The sequence below is a fragment of the Antechinus flavipes genome, chromosome 2 (genome assembly GCF_016432865.1).
Source record: "Antechinus flavipes isolate AdamAnt ecotype Samford, QLD, Australia chromosome 2, AdamAnt_v2, whole genome shotgun sequence".
NCBI classification, from domain to species: domain Eukaryota; kingdom Metazoa; phylum Chordata; class Mammalia; order Dasyuromorphia; family Dasyuridae; genus Antechinus; species Antechinus flavipes.
Window position 1 is genome coordinate 612310075 of NC_067399.1, and position 27974 is coordinate 612338048.

The following is a 27974-nucleotide window of genomic DNA, read 5'->3' on the forward strand; positions in this document are numbered from 1 at the left end:
TTTCATTGGTTAACAAATAATTGTATTTTATTTACCATTTTTTCAAAGCTGACAGTTGATTTAAACAGTTAAGGTTAAAGTTGTAAATGATCAAGTATCTTTTGTCATCCTTTTCTTTTTACCTAATTTGACATTGATTTTGACTTTTGCTTCAGTCAGCCTTAAATCTGAGTACATGAAGACTTCTCATTTTTAAAATACTCCCATATCACATCAGCAAATTATCTTTCAATGTCAATTTCATTTTTTTTGTGAAAACATAATTGACTTTTAATTCACTATATGTAAAGTCTCTATGGCATGGAAAAGCTCTTTCAAACTTTGAGAATTCAGGTCTTCTTCATGCCACAATGATACATGGCAGAGTAGAGGAAACAGAGGCAGGTTTGCCAAGAATCGCAATTTTCAGACCATCTACACACTTTAACTTATTATTATTCTAAATATGAGCTCCTTGAACAATGACTAGCAATTGAAGGAACTGAACTGTATCAATCTTTTTTTAAAAGTATTTTTTTATTTTAGTATAGCTTTTTATTTACAAAGCATACACATGCATAATTTTTTAACATTGACCCTTGCAAAACCTTCTATTCCAAATTTCCTCTCCTTCCCCCCATCCCCTCCCCTAGATGGCAGGTAGTCCAATACATGTTAAATATGTTAAAATATATGTTAAATCCAATATATGTATACATACTTATACAGTTATCTTGCTGCAAAGAAAAATTGGATCTAGGAAAAAAAAAACCTTTTCAGGAAAACAAAAATGCAAGCATACAATAACAGAAAGAGTGAAAATGCTATTTTGGTTGTGGTTCACACTCAGTTCCCATAGTCCTCTTTCTCCTTGTAGATGGCTCTCTTCACTACTGAACAACTGGAATTTTGAATCATCTCATTGTTGAAAAGAGCCACGTCCATCAGAATTGATCATTGTATACTCTTGTTTGAACTGTATCAATCTTGACATTCTTAGTACTTTCTAAGAGGAGAGAATTAGAAGCAAAGGACAACACTATTGTAAAATCTTACTGAGAAGAATAATGGAAGATTATTAACATCTTTACCTCATAAAACACAGAGAAAGAGCAATAAAACCAGCTTAAAGAAAGTTTAGTGAGAGATTCAACTAAGCAAAATCAGATGAAAATGAAAAGAAGACAGTGAAATGAAGAAAAATGGACAAGGTCACAAAAAAATTTATATTAACCTTTTTTCATCATTGATAAGAATAAAACTACAGCTCGTGGACTCTTGGATGTGCTTATAAAAACACAGAAATAGTCTTAAAGAAAATGAAGAAAAATTGATTAGACCAAGAATATGTAGAGAAGATCCATGCTGAAGACAATATAATTGTTAAGTGATCAATTCATATCTTCACCCAATTCTTACCTGTGACTCTAAGCATGTGCAAACATGTAGCATGTGCAAAACCACAATCCAGTAAAGCATATAGACAGATGGACTAAACCAGGTTGAAGGTTACCAAAAGTCTTTAAGCCTGGCCGTGAGTTAGAGGGGTATCTGTCACAAGAATGTAAAGACTCCATTTCCCTCAGCTAATGGGTGAATGAGAACAATTTGATCCAATGACCATGAAGGCAGCTGAAGCAGGGGCTGTGGAGTGCTTAGAGCTTGACCAGACATTGGAGATAGCCATAATCAGTAGTCCTGACTTTTGTTTTGCCATTGGACTTTGATGATTCTGGAAAAGAGAGAGAAAGACTGATTACTTGGTGCAACTCTGTTTTGCTTAAATCCAATTCACTGGAAAATCAAGACATCACCCCATGATGTCACTGATTCTCTTTGAAAGGAAGGAAAAACAACCAAAAAGACAACCAAAAGAGGATCAATAATCACTCTCTATATATCTATTTTCCTCATTCGTATATATATTTTTTTTAATGAAAATCCTCTGTATGTATACCAAAGGTATCCTCAACAATGATATTAGTAGAGAGCAGGCAGGCTTTCATAAATGATATTCAATAATATACAGTATCTTACCATTACTATTTCAGTACACTGAAAAAATGCAGAGAATAATACAAAATCTCAATGTATTTTTTGTTATTTTAAAGCATTTCAATTAGTAGTGTAGAAGAATACTGATTTAAATGGTCTCTTCAAAGTGGTTACTATCCACTGTCCAAATGATTTCATATTTTTAAAAAAATTAAATAACTAATCTTGTTTAACACTCATTATAAATATCAATAAATATAAATACTATAAATATCAAATGAGACAAATGCCTTCTAAAGTTATTTGCTGCTGTTGTGGAGTAACATCCAGAGCAAAATCCAAGTTGAAGAAGATTTCTTGATGGATAATGAGATTCTCTAGATGACACTGTATAGACCAGGGTTTCTTAGACTTTTTCCACTTGAGACCTCTTTTCACCAGAGAAATTTTTACATGTCTCTGGATAAATAGCTATATAAAATAGGCATACAAATTAAACATTTATTATTAACAAATCATAATTTTTGACCCCCCACATTCAGTTATAAGGCCACATATGGGGTTGAGAATCACAGTTTAAGAAGCTTGAATATAGATCAAAAGCCAGAATCCTACAATATGTTGTTTATAGGAAACACATTTAAATCAGGGTGATACATACAGAGTAAAAGTAAAAGCCTGGAGCAGAATCTATTATGCTTCAGGTGAAGTTAAAAAAAAAAAAAAAAAAAAAAAAAGCAGGGGTAGCCATCCTTATCTCAGATCAAGCAAAAGCAAAAATTGATCTAATTAAAAGATATAAGGAAGGAAATTATATCTTGCTAAAGGATAGCATAGACAATGAAGCAATATCAACATATATGCACCAAGTGGTATAGAATCTAAATTCCTAAAAGAGAAGATTTGCAAGAAGAAATAGCAAAACTATAATAGTGGGAGATCTCAACCTTGCACTCTCAGAATTAGATAAATCAAACCACAAAACAAATAGGAAAGAAGTTAAAGAGGTAAATAGAATATTAGAAAAATTAGGTATGATAGATCATTGGAGAAAACTGAATGGAGACAGAAAGGAGTACATTTTCTTCTCAGCAGTTCATGGAACTATACAAAAATTTACCATATATTAAAACACAAAGACCTCAAAATTAAATGCAGAAAGGCAGAAATAGTAAATGCATTCTTTTCAGATCTGATGCAATAAAAATTACATTCAACAAAAAGCTAGGAGTAAATAGACCAAAAAGTAATTGGAAACTAAATAATCTCATCCTAAAGAATGAATGGGTGACAAAGAAAGAACACTGGGAAATGAATGTAAACTGCTTGCATTTTTGTCTTTCTTCCCAGGTTATTTATTCCTTCTGAATCTAATTCTTCCTGTGCAACAAGTGAACTGTTCGGTTCTGCACATATATATTGTATCTAGGATATACTGTGACATATTTAACTTGTATAGGACTGCTTGCCATCTGGGAAAGTGGGTGAAGGAATGGAGGGGAGAAGTCAGAACAGAAGTGAGTGCAAGAGATAATGTTGTAAAAAAAACTACCCAGGCATGGGCTCTGTCAATAAAAAGTTATATATATATAAAAAAAGAATGAATGGGTGAAACAGCAAATCATAGATCCAATAATTTCACCCAAGAGAATGACAACAATGAGACAATATACCAAAATTTATGGGATGCACCCAAAGCAGTAATTGTAATGGGCTGAGGCTTGAGTTGATGTACTGAGGTCCCAAGCACGTGAGGCTAAATAGTAATTGGAGCATACTCTATTAATATATAAGCTTGGAGAAAGAATGGCCCCCACCCACTCTTTGTGTAAGTCCTGATGTGTTGTATAGGAAATTATGATTTTGGTGAGTGGAGGCAGGGGAGTAGAAAGAGAAGGGGAAGGAGAGACTGCTGGTTAGCGCCTTGACACAGCTGCTTGCATTGCTATCGTGACGGCTCTTCATCTCTGATCCCCCTCTGCTAGCTGGCTTCCTGTCACAGCTGCCCATATTGCTATCGCAATCCCCCCTCACCTCTACTGAGAATAAAGATTGAAGATTTTTCCCTTAACCTGAATTCCTGACTCTGGCTGATTTTAAATACGTGGTCATCACATTTGGCGCCAAACGTGGGGCTGAAGCTGCCTCAGATTCACCACACCCTTGAGCCTCACTTAAGTCTCCATGCCCTGTGAGGATATGGCCATTAATCTGTTCTTTGTCTTCTTCCTTTATCTCAGGCTTCCCCATTTGGCTATTCCTAGAATTTTTTCCTTTTCTTCTATAACTTATACGGTATTTTAAGGCCAACTGTATTATATTGTATAAATAGAATGCCTCGATGGAAATTGAATGAGGACCATTTTCATTGTAATATGCGGAAAGTTGTTGACCAATTAATGCCCAATTATCTGGAGAGATTTGCTCTAAGAACCAAGGGGAGATGCGTTTTAATGTACCCAGAAGTCTGGCTGTCTGTTCCCAAGTTATAAGTAGCCCTTGATCTTCTATCAGCTTAAGCATGCTTTCTATAGCGCCACTCCTGGGTGGGGAGGTTGGGGGATGGAGAATCTTTAGCTAGGATCTGTCCCATTTCAGCCAAAAAAGGTTACTAGTTTAGTCTTTAAGAAATAGACTTGTTTGTCTATTACAATGCTCACCTAAGTTCCTGGTCAATGGAGACTTCTTCAGTGACAGTAGGGTCCTTGGTTCCCATGCTTGGGCACCTGAGATGTCAGGGAGGGCGTGATTATCTCCTTTTTAGTGCTTTTACCTCCGGTCCTGAGAAGTCAAGGGGGTCGTGATCACCTCCTTTTCGGTGCTTTCACCTCCTTTCCTGAGAAGTCAGGGAGGGTGTGATCACCTCCCCTTGGGGGCTCTGACCTCCCTGAGGAGTCAGGGATGGCATGACCACCTGTAAAGTGGGAGATGTAATGGGCTGAGGCTCGAGTTGATGCACTGAAGTCCCAAGCACGTGAGGCTAAATAGAATTGGACCATACTCTATTAATATATAAACTTGGAGAAAGAATGGCCCCTGCCCACTCTTTGTGCAAGTCCTGATGTGTTGTATAGGAAATGACGATTTTGGTGGGTGGAGGCAGGGGAGTGGAAAGGGAAGGGGAAGGAGAGACTGCTGGCTGGTGTCTTGACACAGCTGTTCACATTGCAATCGCGACAGCCCTTCATCTCTGATCCCCCTCTGCTAGCTGGCTTCCTGTCGCAGCTGCCCATATTGCTATTGCAATCCTTCTTGCCCATATTGCTATTGCAATCCCCCCCTCACCTCTACTGAGAATAAAGATTGAAGATTTTTCCCTTAACCTGAATTCCTGACTCTGGCTGATTTTAAATATGCGGTCATCACAAGTAATAAAGGGAAATTTTATATCTCTAGAGACTTACTTGAATAAAATAGAGAAAGAGAAGGTCAATTAATTGGGCATGCAACTTAAAAAGCTAAAAAAGAGCAAATTAAAAATCCCCAATCAAATACTAAACTTGAAATTCTAAAATTAAAGGGAGAAATTAATAAAATGGAAAGTAAAAACTATTGAATTAATAAATAAAACTAAGAGTTGGTTTTATGAAAAAAAAAAAACCCAAGAAAATAGATAAATCCTTGGTAAATTTGATTAGAAAAAGGAAAGAGGAAAATCAAATTGTTAGTCTTAAAAATGAAAAGGGAGAACTTTCCTCCAATGAAGAGGAAATTCGAGCAATAATTAGGAGTTACTTTGCCCAACTTTATGCCAATAAATTTGATAACCTAAGTGAAATGGATGACTACCTTCAAAAATATAGCTATGCAGATTAACAGAGGAGGAAGTAAATTGCTTAAATAGTCCCATTTCAGAAAAAGAAATAGAATAAGCTATTAATCAACTCCCTAAGAAAAAATCTCCAGCACAAGATGGATTTACATGTAATTCTACCAAACATTTACAGAACAATTAACTCAAATGTTATATAAACTATTTGAAAAAATAGGGAATGAAGGACTCCTACCAAATTCCTTTTATGACTCAGACATGGTACTTATACCTAAACCAGGTAGGTTGAAAACAGAGAAAGAAAATTATAGACCAATCTCCCTAATGAATATTGATGCAAAAATCTTAAATAAGATATTAGCAAAAAAATTACAGAAAATTGTCCCCAGGATAATACATCACGACCAAGTAGGATTTACACCAGGAATGCAGGACTGGTTCAATATGAGGAAAACTATTAACTTAATTGATTATATCAATAACCAAATTAACAAAAACCAGATGATCATCTCAATAGATGCAGAAAAGGCATTTGATAAAAACCAACACCCATTCCTATTAAAAACACTTGAGAGTATAGGAATAAATGGACTTTTCCTTAAAATAGTTAGTAGCATCTATTTAAAACCATCAGTAAATATCACATGTAAAGGGGATAAACTAGAACCATTCCCAATAAGATCAGGAGTGAAATAAGGTTGCCCACTATCACCATTACTATTCAATATTGTATTAGAAAATGCTAGCTTTGTCAATAAGAGATGAGAAAGAAATTAAAGGAATTAAATAAGTGATGAGGAAACCAAATTATCACTTTTTGAAGATGATATGATGGAATACTTAGAGAACCCCAGTGATTCTACTATAAAGTTATTAGAAATAATCCACAACTTTAGCAAAATTTCAGGATACAAAATAAACCTATATAAATCATCAGCATTCTTATATATCACTAACAAAATCCAACAGTTAGAGTTACAAAGAGAAATTCCATTTAAAATAACTGCTGATAGTATAAACTACTTGGGAATCTATCTGCCAAGGGAAAGTCAGGAACTATATGAGCAAAAAATCAAATCTAACCAATTGGAAAAATATTAAGTGCTCTTTCATAGGTCGAATGAATATAATAAAGATCACAATACTAACTAAAGTAATCTATTTATTTAGTGCTATACCAATCAGACTCCCAAAAAACTATTTTAATGACCTAGAAAAAATAACAAAATAATCTGGAAGAACAAAAGGTCAAGACTTTCAAGGGAACTAATGAAAAAAAAAATCAAATGAAGGTGGCCTAACTGTACCAGATCTAAAACTATATTATAAAGCAGTAGTCACCAAAGCCATTTGATATTGGCTAAGAAATAGACAAGTTGATCAGTGGAATAGGTTAGGTTCACAGGACAAAATAGTCAATAACTTCATTAATATAGTGCTTGACAAACCCCAAAACCCCAGCTTTTGGGATAGGAATTCACTGTTTGACAAAAACTGCTGGGAAAATTGGAAATTAGTATGGCAGAAACTAGGCATTGACCCACACTTAACACTGTACACCAAGATAAGATAAAAATAAGTTCATGATCTAGGCATAAAGAATGAGATTATAAATAAATTAAAAGAACATAGGATAATTTACCTTTCAGACCTGTGGAGGAGGAAGGAATTTTTGACCAAAGAAGAACTAGAGATCATTATTGATCAAAAAATCGAAAATTTTGATTATATTAAATTTTAAAGCTTTGTACAAACAAAACTAATGCAGACAAGATTAGAAGGGAAGCAATAAACTGGAAAAACATTTTTACAGTCAAACATTCTGATAAAGGCCTCATTTCCAAAATATATAGAGAATTAACTAAAATTTATAAGAAATCAAAACATTCTCCAATTGATAAATGGTCAAAGGATATGAACAGACAATTTTCAGATGAAGAAATAGAAACAAATCACTATTCATCAGAGAAATGCAAATTAAGACAACTCTGAAATACCACTGCATACCTCTTAGATTGGCTAGGATGACAGGAAAAGATAATGCTGAATGTTGGAGGGGATGTGGGAAAACTGGGACACTGATACATTATTAGTGGAATTGTGAATGCATCCAACCATTCTGGAGAGCAATTTGGAACTATGCTCAAAAAGTTATCAAACTGTGTATACCCTTTGACCCAACAGTGTTACTACTGGGCTTATATCCCAAAGAGATCTTAAAGAAGGGAAAGGGACCGGTAAGTGCAAAAATGTTTGTGGCAGCCCTTTTTGTAGTGGCTAGAAACTGGAAATTGACTGAATGCCCATCAATTGGAGAATGGCTGAGTAAGTTGTGGTATATGAATATTATGGAATATTATTGTTCTGTAAGAAATGACCAGCAGGATGATTTCAGAAAGGCCTGGAAAGACTTACATGAACTGATGCTGAATGAAATGAGCAGAACAAGGAGGTCATTATATACTTCAACAACAATACTATATGATAATCAATTCTGATGGATGTGGCTCTCTTCAAAAATGAGATGAACCAGATCAGTTCCATTTGTTCAATAATGAAGAGAACTAGCTACACACAGTGAAAGAACTATGGGAAATGAGTTTGGATGATAATATAGCATTTCCACCCCCTCTGTTTTTGTTTGCTTGCATTTTTGATTTCCTTGTCAGTTTATTTTTACCTCATTTCTAAGTCCGATTTTTCTTGTGCAGTAAAATAACTGTATGGATAGGTATACATATATTGTATTTAACATATACTTTAACCTATTTAACACATATTGGTCTACCTGCCATCAAGGGGAAGAGGTAGGGGGAAGGAGGGGAAAAGTTGGAACAGAAGGTTTTGCAAGGGTTAATGCTGAAAAATTACCCATGCATATATCTTGTAAATAAAAAGGTATAATTAAAAAAAGAAGAAGAAGAAGCTGTAATATAGACTGTCAAATTCTAAAACTTTTTTTGGAGATTCTTGGAAAAGATGTATAACCCCTCAAAATTTTTTCAGTCTCTAATATGGAAATGTTTTATATTATTACACATATGTAACCTATATCTGATCGATGGGGTATAACTTCTAGGGGAAATACAGCAGTGATCCTGAGGTTCCCTGACCTTAGAGTGCTATTGTTCTAAAAATCTGTCTGTCAATGATTCTAAAGTTTTCTGGCTATGGTATAGTCCTAAAAACATTGTTGACTGTCAGATAAATAATTTGCTGGTTATTGATAATTAAGTTCCTAAGACATTAGTGATTAGACCACTCTTCAGTTTTATCTGTGGGACATAAAATTAGCATACTAGTGAAATGAAGAACCATATCTCTCTGTCTTTTTCTATAAATTTGTCTTCTTGCTCCTGCTTCTTTGCTAAATACTTTTGGAACTTAACCTGCTTCAGTTGGCATTACAATTATAATAAACTTTGCCCCTTAACTTGGAGATGTGTTCAATCCTGCAAATTCTTTTGAGATACCTCATGACACTTTTTGAATCTCAGTATGATTTCTTACTGTTCAGAGAGGATAGAGAGGAGGAACAGAGGAAAGAATAGAATTTGGAACTCAAAACTTTATTAAAAATAAATGTTAAACAATTGTTTTAACATGTAATTGGTGAAAAATTAAACATATAAATTTTTTTTAAAAATTCATAGTCTACACAAGAAAGATAAAGTGGTTAATAGATCTATTATTGTCCAGACCAACAGAGAAACAAACCAGTTGTAGAATCTATTTAGCTCTGTGTGAGTGTATACATGTGTGTTTATGCTTGTGTGTGTACATGTGTAATCTGCAAGCTTTTGTCCTCTTTTATAATATTAAGAATACTTAATATAACGCTAAAAGAATTACATTAATGTCTTATATGATCTAAGAACTATAAGATTCTTAGCATCCCTTACAAACTTTCCTGTGACCCAAAGAAACAGAAAGGGGCCACATAAGATGTTTGTACTTTCTAGTTCATATTTTTTATTTGTTTCTTAGGTCACTACGGCAGAATTCACGTTTGTGTGACCAAGCTAGGAATGAAATTTTCCTTTATTAACTTGTTCCATAGACATAGGATTAAATGAGATAATATTTGTAAAAAGCACTTAGCACAGTAATTGGCAAACAATAAGCACTACCTAAATGCTTATTACCCTTCTTCCTAGAATCCTTAGTTAGCTCAGGTGCCATATCTTATGTAAGATATTTCCTGTTTGTCTTTTCCTAGATTTTGGTGTCTTTACCTTCTATCACCACACCACAAAATGCCTTTTGTTCACTTTTGTCTATATATTTGTCTACATATATTTGTCTGTATTCTACATTTGTGAGAAGCAGTGTACAATAGAGACGGTCCTCAGAGCCAGAAGTCTTGGATTTATATACTGCCTTTGACACTTACCAGCTTTGAGACCTTGGGCAAATAACCTAATCTCTCCATGCTATAGGTGACTCTCTAAGACTTTGAATTTTAAAAAAAAAGGTGCCAATCTGTTTTGGCATAGACATTTTTCTCATCCAGAGGCTGTCTTTTATCAGTGAAATCACAGATCCAGTGTCTATCCCCCTGCTTATAGTTTGCACTTACTTTTATGTGTACATGTTATTTGACTTTTATGGGGAAATATTTTGTGTAACTTCACATGCGCCTTCTCAATGGTTGGAGGCAGGAGGAAGGAAGAGAATCTGGAACTCAAAGTTTTAAAAATAAATGTTACAAATTGTTTTGTATTTGAATGGGGAGAAATAAAATACTAAATACATTTTTTAAAAAAAGAACATAAAAAGCAACAAAAAATATGCACATGTTTATGTCAATAGAGTGTGAACATCCTGAGAGCAAAGATTGTGCCATTTCTGTTTCTGTGTCCCTGGTACCTCATTAGCAAGTAGGGGATGCTTAGATGACTGTCTGGAGGGAGGTAGGGGTAAATTTAAACAGATTCTGGGAATCAGATTGTGGTAATAGGGCATGTCACTAATTTTTTTGAAAACTTCCAAGAAAATATCTTTTTAAGGATGTGGCCTTTATTTGGGGCAGCCTAAATTTAGGCCAATACTGTATATGGTTGGGAATTGCTGCAGGACTTTGAAGAAAAACATAAAAGAAATGCAACTTATCTACCTCCAGAGAGAATGCTGATAAAGTATAAATGAAAGCATTTTTTAAAAAACATGGGTAATATGAGAATTTGTTTTGTTTGACTATATATTTGTAATGGACTTTTTTTATTGTTCTCTCAATGGATAAGAGAGAAGGTGATAAGAGGGAGAGGATTTTGAACTGAAAGTAATAGAGAGGGGAGAAGAAATGGAATGAATAAAAAAAAGGAAATGTAGTTTTGATAGCCACATTCAGGACTATTTCAGAAATATTGTAGTAGGGAAAATCCTAGAGTGGAGAGGCGCTCATCCAAAGGCAAACGGTCCCTTCTCTTCTTCACTTCCCCAACCCCCAACATGCTCCTTCCCCCCAAGGAATTATGTCAAGTATGGAGAGAGAAAGAAATTAACTTGAAAGATAAAATTAAAATAATGGATAACAAGTCTAAAACCCTAAAAATGTAAAATGACCATTAAACTGATCAGGTAAAAAGGGTAATCCCCAAACCTCCCAAAACATTCAAGGAATCCCAGTATGTTGAGGTTCTATACTGGTATCACAAGCATACTCAAAAAGACTTTGAAGGCTCAGACCTATCTCTAAGTCAAAGGCAAAGCTATTATAATTGTAATCCAGTTAAAGTGAACTAAATTCCAAAAGAGGAAGATAGGGAAGAACAAGGGGTAAGCAAATAAATTCATCAGGAAAAGTGAGAAAAAACAGGTGTTTCATGTCTTTAATATGTTAATTTCATGGCTTAGAAGTGGAGTTGTGGTTCTTACTTGTTACACAGGTACTCTACCCATAAAAGTTCCCTGGCCAGACTCATGGGAGAAAACTTCCGGAGGTGTGGTTTTAGTCTTGAAATGTTTCTAGGTCAAATAGCAGGCATTCAATTTTATATTGCACCTATGTTAACTTTAGGCATCTCATTACTGATGCTCATTAACTCCAAACAAACTGTTATCACTGGCTAGCAGGCCGTTATCTGATAGTCAGCAGTCTTTTGAACTCAGCAACCTGGTTGTAAAGATAAATTAAGGCAAGATGACCCAAGGGAAAAAAATATATCATTCCTAGGTCAAGATAGACTAGGCTCTGTACTTACTTCATGCTGCATCATTCCTAAATGCTGCACCACATCAAAACCATATTCAAAGTTTATTTTATCATTGATAGATGATTTTATCAGTTGTAAATTGATTGTAATTTTAAGTATATTTCCTATTAGGATTTTTTAAATGGAACTTAGCAACCAAGCAACTATTATTTATTAATCATTTTCCATGTACCAAAACAAACAAACAAACAAACAATACCAGCTCTCAAGGACTTTACATTCTATCTGGGGAGACAATGTATAAATAATTAGGTACATGGATACAACATAGTAAATAGAAGAGGGAGATGGAGGTGTATCAAGGAGACCTGGATGATGGAGATATAGAGAAGAGGAGAAGGTAAGAAGATAGAAAGTTTAAAAGGGGACAAATTACAGAGAGCTTTCAGTGTCAAGTAAAGGACTTTACAGGAGATCTTATAATCTCCTGTAAGGAAGCCCCTAGAATTTATCACATGAGGATATGTGACATGGTTTCAGAAAAAAAATTTTTTTTTTGCTGCTACAAAGGCATTTAAGGATGAGAGATCAATTAGAAGGCTATTATAATAATCCAGGTGAGAGGTAATGTGTTTCTTTTTCTTCTTTTAAAATAAGTAGAATAGTTCTCTCTGGGGGAGAGGTGCAGGTTTCTCCCGGAAGGTTTTTCTTGGAGGCAGTCTTAATTGAAGTTGAAAGTAATAATCAACCAAAACGTAGCCAGGTGATAAATGTTCAGATCTTTTATTATCTCCAATATAGCCCGGTTAGCTTAGAGGTCTATCTCTCTGCTTGGTTCCAAGAGCTCTTGCAGTTTTGTCCTTTGCTTCTGCCTCTGCTTTCTTCAGCCTTCAATCCAGCTCCAAGTTGAATCTGCCTTGCCTCCGAGAGAGAGCTTCTGCCTCTCAATCTCCCAAAGTGCTCTGTGTCTGCACCAGAGTGCTCCTCTTCAATCCAGCTGAACTCTCTTCTGCCACCAGCCAGCCAAGTGGAAAATATTCTGCAATAGATCTCTCTTCACTGGCCTTATATCTGACTCTTCTGAGAGAATGGGATTATGGGTTTTCTCCCATAGTGCTCTCTGGCCCTAAGAGCTTTAAGGGAGGTGTGAATTCACAAAGTTACAAAGTTTACTTTGTGAATCTGGCAAACTTGTGAACTCCCATGAGTAAAGGTGTGAACACAAGCATTGTACTAATTAGTTCTACTTAGCACCTTGTTTCAGGTTCTGGCCCAAAACATCTTCTTGTAAGATCAGATCAACTCTAATTAGTTAGCAGTTTGTAAAGATTCCAACAGTAATGAAAGCCTAAGCTAGGGTAATAGCTGTGTACATGGAGAGAAGGGGCCAGAGAAGAGAGATGTGAAGATAGAAATAACAAGATCTGGCATTTGATTAGCTAAGAGGTTGGAAGAGAGGGAAGAGTCAAGGATGGTGACAAGAATGAGAGCTTGGATTCTTAGGATGGAGGAGTTGTTCTTGAATTTTGGGGGAAGGATGCTTTGTACATATTGAGACACAGAGAAGGCTAGAGTATATCTATTTCAAAATGTCCAGTAGGCTGTTGGTGATGTGGGACTATAGTTCAAGATACTAAAGACTATAGAACATAGAATAGAGAAAAAAAGTGCCCAGGACAGAGCCTTTTGACAATTTTTTAAAAATCCAACATAGAATAGAATATCCAGTATTGAATAGAATATTTGATAGATATATCTTGTTTGACAATGCATGTACTATTATAATATAATGTCTATATTATATAATATATAATATAATGTATATACTATTATAATGTAATATAATAGTATATACTATTCAGTCTTTGTATTTTCTCACCTCTCTGATAAGAGAGAAAATATATATTTGTGATCTTTCCAGGGCATTCATTGTTATCCTCTGTTATTACTCAGAGACCAACTTCTTTTTAGAATGTCTCTTTATTTATGTTGTTATAATTACTGGTATCTTATTCTCTGGGTTCTATTATTTCATTTTGCAAGTTCATCTTTTCATTTTCCTCTAAATTTCTCATATTTGTCATGTCTTAATACTCAATAATGCTCCATTATGTTTTTATATCATGAATTTTTTTTCAGCAGTTCCCCCAACAGATGGATACCTACTTTGTTTCTCATTCTTTGCTATCACAAAAATGGTGTTAACATGGATAAAATGGATAATATATTATACTTTTGTTTCTGTCTTCGATTTCCTTCAGATATTTGCCCTACAGTGGAATTTTTTGGTGAAAGATCACAGGCTATTTACTCACTTTAAAAAGAAATTCCAAATTGAACTCCAGAAAAGCTGGATCATTTCCTAGTTGAATTCAGAATGCATTGATTTGCCTGTTTTCCCATAACCTCTTCAACACTATAAGTTGGTTGGTTTTTTTTAATCTTTGCCAATTTGCATAAACTTAAACAAAACCAGTGCTGTTTTAATTTGCATTTCTCTTACTACTTGTAATTTGAAATATTTTTATGTACTTATTTATAGTTTGCAAATCTTGAAAACTGTTCATATCCTCTTTCACTACTGGAGGGGAGGGGCTGACACTTGATACTATATTTGTGCCTACTCTTTTTTCTATTCCTCTTCTGGACATCATAATTGCTTCTCCCCCCAAATTGCATTAACAGCAGATTTTCACAAACTTGTAGTCAGGGTCTTCTTTTATTTGCCTATTCTCCTTATTAATGGTATAAACTAAGGAAGAACTCCTTTGTAGCACTCCTGCCCTCCCACCCAAATATTTACCAATATATTTTCACAAAGTTGACACTAAATATTTAGCTGATTGTTGATCTTCATTCCCTTCTTTACTGATCATTCCTTTCACACTGTAGTCAAAGGAACTCTCTCTCTCTCTCTCTCCTCTCTCTCTCTCTCTCTCTCTCTCTGTGTGTGTGTGTGTGTGTGTGTGTGTGTGTGTGTGTTGTGTGCATTCTTTCTAAGTTTTTCTAGATAGAGTAAATGTTTTGGTTTTGCTACATTACTGCATTCTACAGAACACAGCCAGTTCCAAATCCATCTAATTGAATTGTGTAACTTATGTTTTTCTACCTTTTCCATAAGAACAAGACCTAAACAAATGTTTTACTAGATTATATACAAATTATTACAACAGCTATTTTTTTCCTCATTGAGTCCAGTCTTACACAAAAAAGTTTTACTACAATTTTGATGATAAAAAGAATTCATGCTCCTTCTTAAGATTGGGGATAGAATGTGAAAATAAGAGCTCACCCTTCCAAAATGTTTTGTTGTCACAAACCCATCACATTTATTATCTCATTTGGGTCACTTAACAATCCCATGAAGCAGTTAGTACTAGTATCATTAGCTTCACTTTATAGATGAAGAAACTTCAGTTCAGTTTTGTTTGTTTTTTACAGAAAAAGAAGAGATCGTTGAAAGTGGCTTATAACTTCTTGAAGGCAACCAACTCCACTTTTGTTCTGCTTGGTTGTGGGTCCAACTCATGGTCCATATATGTATTCTGTCTCAGATACACTAATAGAAGGACAAGTTGTATAAGCTATCCATCCAATCATAATATGGTCAATAGACCTTCTTCATGTACTTTATGTTTTCTATGTTTAGGCCAAACTATTTTTAGTGGTTATAGATAGAGCTCTTCGAAGAAATTCTGTTATTTCCTAAGGCATTTGGAGGACTTTACCAACCATAAAGAAACATTATTCAATTTGGATTCTATGCTAGATTTTCTCCAAAATAAAGAATGGTTTTGATTGGTGTACTGTGTGGTGCACTTAAGAAGCTTTGTCCATGAACAGTTTAAAGTTTAAACAGGACTCATTTTACACAAACTTAAGAAGTTTTATTATGAAGTTTTGGACATTAGTCTTTGATGTCTCTAATTTCTCATTTTGGTAAACTTCGCCTTTTCCCCCTCTCCTTTCACCCAGATATCAGCTCTTCTTCACCTACATGCATTCAAAACCCCAACTTTCATATCTTTAATGCCTCCCCCTCAATCTAAAAGATTGTTGATTGTTAGACTTTATTAGATTGTGAAAGACTTTCTTAAAAAATTCTTTAAAAAATTTCAACACAGCAATTCAAGGAATACCTAATATGTATAAAACATTATTTTATGCACTGGAATCCAACAAAAAACAAATTTGTATGTGGCTGGTACATAATAGGAACTGGATAAATGTTTATTAACTATTTTATTCACATACCATGATTTATTTAGCAATACCCCAATGGATGAGTATCTCCTTAGTTTCCAGGTCTTTGTCACCAGAAAAAACAACTGTTATAAATTAATTTGTATTCATGGGTTGGTTTCCTTTTTCTTTGATCTCTTTGGAGAATTAACCTAATATCTGGTTCAAACAGTTTAGTAACTTTTTGGTCCTAGTTACAAGTTGATAAGCTAACAGTTTTAAGAAAGGTTAATTTCTCAGTCTTCTCAGTATGCATCAAAAAAAGAGATGATTCTGTAATTGCAAAATGTGTAAAAATTTCAAGTACTACTTATCTAGTACTACATCCAAAATGATTTAATTGTGGTCTTTATAATGCCATGCACCAAAAGACTATGTGGTCACTAAATGGAAAAATGGTCTCAATAATTGCTACACTACTGACTATAGACGCCATGAACAGATGTCCATTGTGATGTGGCCTTTTGACAATGAAAACCATAGTCCATTAGAACATTTCTTGTCTGTTCAGAAACTATTAACAGTTGATGTTTAGTCTAGTTTTTGCCACTTAAATGACATCTTGCACATTCTTCAAAATGACTGGGGATCAATGATGTCTCTCAGTTTTAATGATGTCTATTATATCTGGATGTACTACAGAAGTTAAAATGAAATGTACAGAAAGAAACAATTAAATGCTCCATATATATACTGCTATATGCATTGTTTGAACCTAATCTTAATAGATACATACACTCTAAGCAAATAGAACAAAACTCCTTGATACATTAGATGTTTTTCACATTCTTGACACTTTCATGGAAGGGAATCCTTTGCTGAACATCCAGGAATAGAGAAGATTTCACAAGAAGTACGATCTCAGCTGATGACTTTTAATTCACTGGTGAGGACAAGATGGGCATTCAGAGCAGAAGCAGTGGTTGTTGTAAAACAAAACTACTCCTTTATTTTATAAGCTTTCCAAGAAATTACAAAACAACTTGCCTTCTTAAAGCTAGAATGAAAGGGGGAGGAGCATTATGCATGAACTAAATTCATTCAAGTTCATCTTTGCCCTTTACATATTTAGCCTTTTTATCCATATGGTAGTAAAAGTGAGTAAAGTGTTCTAAGGGGTGAAAGGTTGTATAACTTGTATAACTTTTTGCTATATCTTTGCTTATAATGATGAAGTAGTTCAGAATATTTTTTTATCTGTTTTTCAATGATAATGTTAAAATGTGAGTAGGGAATAATGTAATAATTTTCTGAGCTAAAAAGAGATTAATATTCCTGCCAATACCATTATTAATCCTATGCCCCAAAACATCAAAAAAGAGAGAAAAGATCCATATGTAAAAAATATTTGTAATAGCTTTTTTTGTAGTGGCAATGACCTGGAAACTAAGGGAATATCTTTCTATTGAGCAATTAAGAATTGCTCTATTAAGCAAATTATGGTATATAAATATAACATAATACTGCTGTGCTGTAAGAAATGGTGACATTTCTGGTGTAAGAAGGGTAATGGTGTGATGGTGTAAGAAGATGGTTTCAGAGAAACCTATGGAGGCTTGTATGAACTAAAGCAGAGTGAAGTAGGTATAACTGGGAGAATATATAATAATAAAACATTGTAAAGATAAATAACTGTGAAAGACTTGGGAACTTTGATCAACTCAGTGACCAATCAAGATGCCAGAGGAATGATGATGGAACATTTTACCCACATCTCTTGACAGAAAAATAATGGATACAAAATACAAAATGAGAAATGAATTTTGGACATTGTCATTGTGGAAATTTATTTTGTTTATCTAGGCATACAAAATAGGGACAAGAATAAGAAACTTTACTCATTCTTAGATCAGTGATTATCAACATTGACTGGAGACTTGTAAACTCGTGATTACACAGGGGAAACTGCTGAATTTAGACATTTATTGGGATAATATGAGATTCATTGCTGACTTTAAAGTGTCCTTGGGTAAGCTAGAAGTTGAAATCAGATTGCTTCACAGTCATGGTAAATTTTTTCCTACAGGCAGAAATGGACTGAGGGGAGAGAGACAGAGACAGAGAAAGACACAGAGAGAGAGAGAGAGAGAGAGAGAGAGAGAGAGAGAGAGAGAGAGAGAGAGACAGAGACAGAGACAGAGATAGAGAGGTAGGTGGATGGAATGTTTATCAAGCACTTATAATATACCAGACTCTGTGCTAAGTGTTAGGGATATTAAAACAAGAAAACAAGACAGTCCCTATAATAAAGGAGCCTATATTCTCAAGGAAGGACATAAATAATATATAAAAAGCAAATATTTACTAGACTGTTGTTGAGAAGTTGAAGCAGTCCATAGAGTAAGCTAAACTGAGAGTAAAGTAGGCATGTCTGGACCTCCTCATGAAAAAGTAAGTAAGTTAGAAGTCTTAAAAGAACTATAGGAATCAGTCTGGTCTTCTGTTTTGAAGGCCTTTCACAAATTTATTTAATGCTTTCTAGTCTTACCTTTATAAACTATCCATATGAAAGTCTTTTCTAGGGTAATACACTAAAAGCAATTGCCCAAAGAACCTCAATTTTCTTATGATTTTGTGCATTGAATAAAATTTGGCTTTCACAGTTAATTACAATGATGTGATTGAAGAACTTAATCCTACAACACTGAATGAATAACAACTTATTCTCCAGGACAGGAAGATGAAGAAACAGTTGACTTTGGTCAATTTCAGTTAGTTTACTATGTGGTTAAAGATCATATGATCAGGATAATTGGCTGGATTTTTATGCTTAATAATAACAAATATGAACATTTGGCATTTTGTATCATTTAAAAATTTGTATTTTTGAAGCATAGCTTTTAAAAATTTGTTATACTTAATTTCTTTAGTTTTCTTGATGAACAGAAATAATTCCCATTATGATTAAGTATTCAATAAATGTTTAGCCTTTAAAAAATAATAAACAATGTTCTCAGGTTGAAATTTTCTTTGCATGTATATATTTTAGCTAAAGGTCTATGCTGTGAGAAATGATTATATCAGTAAATACTGTTAGATAACTTCTTTAAAATTTGGATGTTGTTAGATTATGAATTTAACTTTTAAAAATGTAATAAAATAGATATTTGAAAATTGTCAAAAAGTAATAGATTATATTTTGTCTTAAAATCAATAATAAGTCTACTATAATGATGAATTTTCTTTTGAAAATGTTGGCTATCACTTATAAAAAATTAAAAAATGTAGAAGGTAGTTTAAAGATATAGCTTCAGTATGTTAATATGAGTCAACTATCAGATATTTGCTGATGTCTAAAATCCAAGAATGTGGTTAGTTTTAATTTATAAGTAAGGGATAAGTGAAATGTAACTGTTTGAGAAACATGAGAAATTAATATTGCATTCAAGCCCTACGTTGTGATTAGTGAAATTTTGTTATTTGGGTTAAAAACTCTTGGGATTATAATTTACTATTGTTTTGAGCTTTGATTACAGGGATGATTGCCTGAATATTCATAAAGCAAATATGCTTATTTTTAAATTTTCTTGACTTTTTGGTGATTTGTAAATCTCCCTTCTCAAACTTGTGAGTCTTCTAAGTAGTTTGATCTATAATCTGTAATTATGATGATAAATTTATGAAAAACCTTACATGAAGCATGTGCTACAATCTGAAAATTGCGACAGTTGTTCCTGAAAAAGAGTTGAGAGGACAACCTGGATATTGCCTAAAGTAGGATTCTTCTGACTTAGTTTACCCTTTGTATCATTTCCTTTCTGAACAGGAAATTTCCTTACCTTATTAATCCTAAGACTGACTTTTGATATGTTGCAATTATAAGATTGACTGTCAGATATGAATCAGAGCTAAAGGAGGTTTTCCACTATTTTGGTATGTGTCAGATTTTAACTATGCTCCCTTGCTTCTTTTTATAGTAAGTTTCTATAATAAGGACATCTAAGCAGTAGAAGTTTTATAAGTACAATACTAAATCTATTCTTCAATAGATTGATACTGGAACATCTTTGAGCTACTGCTGTAGATTGAAATAATGAAATATTTTGTAAGTTTAATCTGTATTTGTGGTCAAATGATATAAGGATGACATAGTCCAAGAGGAAGAATTAGACAAAGACAAAGATGTTATGTAAAAATTTTCTAATTAAATGGAGTGGTAGATTCTAGATTTTTTCTCTAAGAACTATAGTTTTATGATTGGCTTTCAAATATATTTATTGTGGAAATTCAGACCTTGAGTATATTTTAGTTATAAGTTCTTAAAACTGGAATAAGAATTTTACATATAAAATTGTATTGATAATTCTAAAGAAAGCAAAATTATTTTGTCATTTTAAAGCATTTGATCATTTTAAAAGACAGAAGAATTCATTTTACAAGTTAGACATACAAATTTTTAAAGAGTCTTATATCAGGTATAGAGTTTAGGTAAAGATAGAAACAGAAAATAGTATTTTTAAAAAACTGAAAGTTTCAGGATTAGACAACCAAATTTAAAAGCTTGTACTTACATGCATTAAGTCTTGTTACTGGCAGATTTTAACAGAATTATCAAGGAATCTTTGTAGGTGATTTGGAACCAGAGAAATAGAGAGCTCTCTTCTAAGCTGCCTTGAGAATGAAACCTATTCCAAAATATCCAAGAGAAGATATCTAAGGACCAGATGACTATGTGAGACATTTGGAATTCAAATGTACTGATTAAATGGACAGTAGGAGTGGATTTTTGGATACAAGGAGACTTGATATTAGTTAATATTAATGATCATTATTGTATTGCTTTGGCTCTTTATTTCATTTGTTTGGTGTATGTGTAGGCATACATACACATGGGCTTCTTGAAGATGTGTAAATCTCACTTTTCAAACTTGTGAATTCTCTGAGTTTAATCTATAATCTGACATAATTCTTTAGATAAATTTAGGAGAAACCTTATGGATTGGCTCACAAATAAGCTATCTATAAAGGCATAACTCCCTCATAAACAAAAAGGGGGAACTGAGGAAGTTGAGGAAATTGAGTGAACTAGGATAATAAGTAGTTAATTGTGGAAACTGAGTAAACTACAGTGACTGCACCTTGTGATTCAATTCTGGAGCTAGTTATAATTTCTATTAAATTATGGGTCTAGTCCAAATTGTATCTTGGGAGAAAACTTTGTTCAATTGTAGGAATTGGGAGAAAACCCTGTTATATTGTTTGAACTTATCTTTACGGCTAGAGGATCATCCCATCTACTGTTTAGGGATCCCTTATCAAGGACCTAGGTTATGCTTACAACCCAGTCAGATCCAAAGATTGATGCAAGGAGTTTTCTCACAATTGTACATCTCAAGCAACACATATATCTTATCTTAAAAATAGTCTTATAATAATCAGTCAGTTCTTACCATGTTCCTTTGATTTTTTTTACAGACACTTAGGTGGAGTAGATACCTTTTTTCCTGAATTCAGAGAATTTCACCTGTTTATTCTCTTCCCCCACAAGTTGGAAAATCCCTAATTTTCTCTCTATTTGGAAATCAAATTACCTAATTGTTTTGTTTCCTTTTAATTAGTTGGCCTATTTGATTAATTATTTTTTTTTTAACATATAAAAGTCTATCCCCCTTGTATTAGCAGTCCAAGCCTAAGCTGAGAAGGCTGATCTGGTCTTTGTTTGTTGGGCAATTATCTAATAAATTTAAATCCTTGGAATATCAAACTTTTGCTTCCTCGATCATTTTATCTTTTTTCCCGCTGCCATATAGCTAAATTTAGGGGGCAGGAGAAGAAAAGCTAAAAAGTTGTCAGACATGGATAAGAAGCATCATGGATAGCAGTGTCATGGAAAATAAGGATCCAGGAGGGAGTGTCAATATGGCAGAAAACTCAAAGAATAAAGAGTAAGATAAGGCCATTCACTGGATATGGCAATTACTAGGTGAAGAGTGACTTACTAGGATAGCTTTCAGTAGAAGGGCCAGGAAGAAGGCCACATTGCAAAGGGCTTAGGAAGAGGTGGAAGGTGAGGAAATATAGATTATCCTTTCTCGAGGTAAAGGGGAAGGGATAGATGGGATAACATCATGGGGGGATAGCTGCTGGTATTATTCAGTCATTTTTAGTAATGTCTGACTCTTTGTGACTCTATTTGGGGTTTTCTTGGAAGAGATATTCAGTTCATGAAATCAACAAAAAGATCTTTCATACCGAAACTTACTTTTTGTTTTTTTTTATTCCTAACATGGAGTACCTATGCTATGTACATGATAAGTTCTTAATAAATGCTAATTGAATAAAATAGAATGAAAAGGAGCAAAGTTCTGGAAGATAGGAGAGGAAACAGGGTTAAGAATAGAGATGGCAAAGTTATCCTTAGGAACTCGAAAGTATAAATGGGCATGATAACACACAAATATAATCTTTATTAAGGGAAAGACTAAGTCTGTTGGATAGCTTGAGTTCCATAACCATGAGCTATGGTTGATTCAGTGTTTACAATACGTCTGATCCCAATATTGTGAGCCTCTTGAGAGGAGGCGGGGAACCACCAGGCTGCCTAAGGAATGGCAGATCAGCCCAGGTAGGAAGTGTCTATGGATCATCTATGTGGTACTATATATCTAACCTGGTTAAGATACTGAGATCCAATCTCAAAAAGGCAAAGAAAAGTCCATTCCATACTCCAGAGAAAATGGATGAATGTAAAGGGTTGAAACTCTGAATAGGTGCACTTGAATCAGACAAACAAGAACTTAAGGCTAATTAAGTAAAGGGGATGGACAAGACTGCCACAAGTTCTTTACAACTTCCCTTCTCTTCATCCATCTCCAAAGTGACTCTGGCTCATCTCACTCTACTCCCTAACCCCTTCTTACAATTCTCTTAACCTTAAGCATTGAGCTAGCATTAACTATGAAAAGAGAAAATATAAACATGATAATAGAGTTATTGTCCAATGGGTAATTAGCTTTAAGTGCTTGGTTGTCTGATTCAAGTGCACCTATTCAGAGTTTCAGCCCTTTACAGATGAAGGTATTGGTTTCAGGACTATATGTGACTTCAGGAATGCCTAAGTGCAAATCCAGCTTCAGACTCTTTCTATGAGATCTAAGATAAGATAATAAATCTTTCTCAACCTTGGATGAGGGGTAACAATGGCACCTACCTCCCACGATTGTTATGAGGATCAAATAAGAAAACATATATAGCATTTGTAAACCATTATATAAATGCTAGTTATTATTATACCCTCCTATTTTCATTGCTATCTGTTCAGATCAATGACCTCCAAAAGATGATCCTAATCTTTATGGGACATTTTCTTTTTGTTGTTGTTGCAATGGGACTAGAATGCCAAAAATACTTAGAGTTTTTGACCTGAAGATTTAAAGTCAGGAGCCTCAATCCTTTATCTCTGAATCCCCTTCAGAACTTAGTACAGATCTCTGAAAATAGAAGTGCTTAATAGATGATTTGCTAGACATAATTAAATTGATTCAATCCACTGAATGATTTCTAGTTCTCATCCAGGAAGAAGGATGAATAAATGAATATCCTAATTTTGAATTCACATTATGTGCTGAATAAGAAATCAAATAGTTGATTACTTGGACTTAATATAATTCTTTGGTTGAAGTAAAAGTAAAAATTCAATTCCAAATAAGAGCTTGTGCTTCAGAGCTTTTTTGACTTTTTTAAAAAAGCTGCTTCCTCCCCAGCAAAATAGGAGCTCCTTGAAGGCAAGATTTACTTTTTTGTCCTTTTATTCCTAGAATTTAGTACTTGTGCCATGTACACAGTAAGTTTTTAATAAATGCTTATTAGGTTAAATTGAATGGAATGGAGCAAAGTTTGGGGGGGAAAGGAGAGGAAATAAGGTTAATGCAATAACATATGTAAAAAAATATAATGATCCAAGACAATTCCAAAAGATTCATGATGGAAAATACTATTCACGTGCAAAAAAAAAAAAAAAAAAAAAAAAAGAACTGAGGAGTCTGAATGTAGATTGAAGCATACTATTTTTACTTTTTCATAGTTTTTTACTTTTGGTTTGTTACTTACTTCACAATATGACTAATAATGAAAATGTTTTATGTGACCATACACTTATAATCTATATAAAATTGCCCACTGTCTTGGGGAGGAGAGAGGTAAGTACTGGAGGGAGAAAAATTGGAAGTAAGAATTTTTTTGAAAAATTAATGTTTAAAATTGTCTTTTTTATGTAATTGGAAAAAATACTATTTTTAAAAACTGTGTACATGCTTCTTTTTTTTGGTTTGCTAATCTCATCTTAGATCAGAAAGCCAGTCTCTTAAGGGAAGCATTTCTTTTTTAAGGGTCCTTTTAAAATAAGTTTTTATTTTTCAAAATACATGCAAAGATATTATAATTCACCCTTGCAAAATCTTGTATCAAAATTTTCTCCTTCCCTTCACTTCACCCCTCCTCAGAGAGCAAGTAATCCAGTATATATATTTAAAATGTGCAATTCTTCTATACATTTTTCCATATTCATCATGCTACACAAGAAAAATCAGATCAAAAGAGAAAAAAAATGAGAAATAAAAAAAGCAAGCAAACAACAACAACAACAACAAAGGTGAAAATATTCCAATGTGATCCACATTCAGTCCCCACAGTTCTCTTTAAGGGAAACATTCTTTACTAGTTCTCACTGGTTCCCCTTCTCTAATCTTTTCATCCTAGTCCCTCTCTTCCTTCCTTTCCTATTCTCTCTCCACCCTATCCCATCAAGCCAATATATAGCCTTATCAAAATCAAAATTTAACATTTTATTAAAATAAAAGCACAAGAAGAAATGCTATGTTTTTGTGTCTATAGAACCTTTTCCTCTTTCTCTGATGTCTTTTGTGTGTAAATTTAGTAATAATATCAAAGGGTACATATTGTTTAGTAACTTTTTGTGTATAATTCCAAAATGCTTTCCAGAATGGTTATGGCCATTCAATAAGTCCACCAACAGTGCATTTTGATGCATTTATTTCGCACAGGCTCTCCATTTTTGTCATTTTTCTTTTTTATTATCTTTGTTAATCAAATGGATGTGGCACCTCAGAATTGTTTTAATTTGCCTTTCTCTGATTAGTGTTAATTTAGAACATTTTTTTCATATGGTTCTAGATAGCTTTGATTTATTCCCACCAGAAGGTATGTTATCTTTAGACTATTTGTTGATTGGGCAATGGCTCTTATACTATGTGATCCTGGGCAGATAATTTATTATTTCTGCTTCAGTTTCCTTAACCATTAAAAAAAAAAAAAAAAAGGAGTTGGTTCAGAGGATTCAGCTCTAGACTTTGCTAATTTACGATTATTAAACAAAGGGTTTGTTGAAGGAAAATGAGCCTCCCCATCTCTTTCAGAGACATTCCTTAGCTCATCCATTCCTATTTGTGGCCTCCCTTCCCAGATATAAAAATAGGTACATCTTTAGGGTTTGGCCTATTATAACTATTATATTACATATATATAATAATATGTAATATTATATGTTACAATTTATTCTTAGAAAAGTTGGGTCTTTGAAGAGGGCAAAATGAAAGTTCAAGAAAAGGTAGACTTCTTATATAAAGTCCTATCAAACGATGGTGCAAGAACTGAGAATTCAGCTTCTGACATTTGTGTGTGCCATTCTTTACAAGCATTTTTTCCTGCAAAAAAAAGCATTTTTCTCCCTTTGAATAATTCAAACTTCTTATTGTGTTAATCAGTTAAGTTTTCTGAGCATGTTTCCTCATCCATGAAACAGGAATTATAATATTTTATTTTTTCTCAATAGTATTTTATTTTTCCAAATACATGTAAAGATAGTTTTCAACATGCATTTTTGGAAGACTTTGTGTTCCAAATTTTTCTCCTTCCTTCCTTTGCCTCCTTCTTTCTCCAATACAGCAAGCAATCTGATATAGGTTAAACACATGTAATCCTTTTAAACATATTTCCATATTTGTCATGTTGTGCAAGAAAGATTGGACCAAAGGGGAAAAAACTCACAAGAAAGAAAAAGCAAATAAGCAAATAACAAAAAAGGGTGAAAACACTATACTTCCATCCACATTCAGTCTCCATAGTTCTCTCTCTGGTTTCAGATGATATTTTCCATCCCAAGTCTTATTGGAATTGTCTTGCATCACAGCACTGCTGAGAAGAACCAAGTCCATCACAGTTGATGACATATTCTTGCTAGTACTGTGCACAATGTTCTCCTCACTTTACTCAGCAATCAGTTTATCAGTCTTTCCAGCTTTTCTGAAATCAGCTTGTTCATTATTTCACAATAATATTCCATTTCATTCATATACCATAACATATTTAGCCATTTCCCAACTGATGGACATTCATTCAATTCCCATTCCCTTGCCACTACCAAAAAAGCGGCTACAAACATTTTTGCTTATGTGGGTCCATTTTCCTGTTTTGTGATCTCCTTGGGCTACAGACTCAAAAGTGATACTACTGGATCAAAGACTATGCATAGTTTTATAGCTCTTTGGGCATAGTTCCAAATTGTTGTCCAGAATTGTTGGATTATTTCATGAATTATAATTTTTCAAAACTTATTTTCCAAGTTTACCTCACGTAAAGTGTTTTGCAATTTTTCAAGCACTTTAAGATGTATTACTTTTTGGACCTCCATCAACTGGGAAATAGCTGAATAAGTTATAGTAATATGGGGTATATATTATTGTTTTATAAGAAATGATGAAACTTACATGAACTTAGATGAGTGAAGTGAGCAAAAACAGGAGAACATTGTACACAGTAACAGCAAGATTATGCGATGATCAATTATGATAGACTAAGCTCTTTTCAGCAATACAGTGATCCAAGATAATTCCAATAGACTTGGGATAGAAAATGTCATCTGCATCTAGAGAGAGAACAATGGCCACTGAATGTGTGGATTGCCGCCTAGTACTTTCATCTTTTTGTTTGCTTACTTTTTCTTTCCCTTGGTTTTTCCTCCTTTGGGTCTGATTTTTCTTGCACAACATGACAAATATGGAAATTTGCATTTGTATAATCTAAAGCTCTTTTTTGTTACTAACAGAAAATAATACACATAAATTATCATTTCCTCAGCTTGAGGGTTTCCATCTCTAATATTTAGTTCATCCTAGCAAGTTGTCTGAAACACAAAAGATGTCAGCAGGAAAATTAGAACCCGTGTCTCCCTTACTCCAAGCCCAGAAGGCTATCCACAGCCTTAGGCAGTTTCTCTTAATAATAGCTATATGATATGATAGTACTACTATTGTATTATAGTAATTAATACGAAGATAAGAATCACTGTTCACACAAAAAGAACTGCACCAATCAGGGAAGAGACTCTATAAATTGATATTTATAAATCACTTTATAGTTGGTTTAATACTTTGGCAGACATCTCATTTTGCCAGGAAAAGTGAAGTTCCCAGAGTTAAATGATTTCCCAATGACATTTGTCCCAGCTCTCCAGAACTGCGAGTTCTGAGGAGCTGGGACTATCTTTTGTTTTACTTTGTATCCTTAGCTATTAGTACGGCGCCTGGCACATAGTAGGTGCTTAATAAGCACTGATTAGTTGACAGCTATAAAAATGCCGAAAGAGAGAAGTGGACCCAAATCATTTCGCCCCCCCCTCCCACCCCCTTCCACTCTCAGTCCAACGCCGGTTCTGCTACATTGCGCTGCCAAAGAATTTAAGAAGCAAAGGTTCATTAATTACCCAGCAAGAAAGCTTTCCTGGAGAAGCCAGAGGGTTCCCCTTCTGCTATCTGGCTTCAAATCTGGAATGCGCAAAATTTCTTTGCAAATGACCTGCGGTGACTTCTCCAAAA

General features: G+C 34.0%; 1 long non-coding RNA gene across 1 annotated transcript; it reads right to left on the bottom strand.

Moving 5' to 3' along the window:
• On the bottom strand, positions 1–27954 carry LOC127551729 (uncharacterized). Its single transcript, XR_007951161.1, has 3 exons — positions 27863–27954; positions 1399–1711; positions 1–985 (listed from the first exon to the last, which is right to left on the bottom strand). It is a non-coding gene; the product is annotated as an uncharacterized LOC127551729 (long non-coding RNA).
• Positions 27955–27974: the final 20 nt, after the last annotated feature.